The sequence below is a fragment of the Choristoneura fumiferana genome, chromosome 27 (assembly GCF_025370935.1).
Source record: "Choristoneura fumiferana chromosome 27, NRCan_CFum_1, whole genome shotgun sequence".
Taxonomy (NCBI): Eukaryota; Metazoa; Arthropoda; class Insecta; order Lepidoptera; family Tortricidae; genus Choristoneura; species Choristoneura fumiferana.
The window spans coordinates 2,049,127-2,050,757 of NC_133498.1; positions in this window are offsets into that span (position 1 = coordinate 2,049,127).

Here is a 1,631-nt window from a genome sequence, read left to right on the forward strand (position 1 = left end):
TTAAGCATATGTTGTTGTTGCAATTCTCGCCCTGAGAACTGCCGGTGGTTGATTTTGATTAGATGTGCGTGCGCACCCTGCCGCGCTTATACTTAGACCAAACCGCTGGCCTCGCGGTTCGATGTGCAGGCCGCGCCTTGGTCGTCGCTGATGATGCCGATGTGAAGCAGACCTCTCCCGAGCCCTGGGATCGGTCTGGACAGCTGCCGCCTCCTGTAGCTAGCTGCCGCCGGTGTCGTGTGAAGGGTTGAGGTTATGACGATGAAATCAAACTGCGATTACGTTCACCACTATATTTCGCGTTACTGATACCGTACAACTGTTTATATCTATAAATATGATTCAGATGATCTTAGATTACTTAATGACACGATTTGACACTGAGAGCTCCGCTCTGACCCCGAGATCGCTATAGACGTCCCACGCCTCTCAGTGCTTTTGAATGACTCCCGTCGAATGACTGACCGGTCCATTGACATACATGGCTGTCAAAAACAATAAAAATGATTTAAGGGTCCATCACACATCCCGTAAAGTGACTTCTACACGACCCGACCTACGATGTTACGTTTTGCGTAAACATTTCCTGCCAGGGCCAGGCGAAAATGGACTGAACACTTGCAAGCACTATTGACTCTACTTACAATAATATTTGACTTATGATCTACTGATAAACAGCTGACAACCTATGACAACTTAGTTGTAGCACATGAATAAACGCTCTACCTATCCTGAAAATGTAGGTATACAATTGACTATGACTTATCCTAAGAGTTGAGTTATCCATACATTTATACACATGAAATGAACAATATCCATTAGACTGAGGGTCTACATAATAATGTACAGATGATTATAAATAACAACAATATCAATTGGTGCCCTACCAATAAATATAATAAAATGATTATGATTGACCTACATTATATTCAATAGGCAATTTACACAGTTTGACTACTGGGCGTATGAGTTCGCCACCTTGAGTTTTTAATTTAACTGACCTGACAATCTGGTCAGTTCCCTTATACACTTCAATGACTCTACCACGCCTCCATTGTAATGGAGATGAGTTCTCATCCTTAATGAGAACCAGATCATTCAGTTCGAGGTTATTGACTTGAGAATACCATTTATTACGCGCTTGTAAATTATTGAGATACTCAATATGCCACCTTGACCAGATTGATTGATACATTTTTGAATAACCTGAAAACGTGATAACCTCGACGTCTTAGTGTCCTTCCAATGTGGTTCCGGTAGAGCTACTAATGGTTGACCAATGAGAAAGTGCCCGGTGTGAGCACTTCGAGATCTGACGGATCCTCACTCATAGGAACTAACGGCCTTGAATTCAATATGGACTCTATTTTTGAAAATAGAGTTGATAGTTCCTCAAACGTGAAGATAGTGTCTCCAGCCTCTCGTTTGAGTAAAAGCTTGGCATGCTTGACAGCTGACTCTACCAAACCAGACATGTGAGGAGCTCCTGCTGGGTTGAATTCCCAGCGAATATTTTGACGTGCAAATTCCCCCTTGAGTACAGTCTCATTATTGACCAGAAACTGATTGACATCACGCAGGTAAGAATTAGAGCCAACAAAATTAGTACCTCGATCCGATCGGACGAGTGA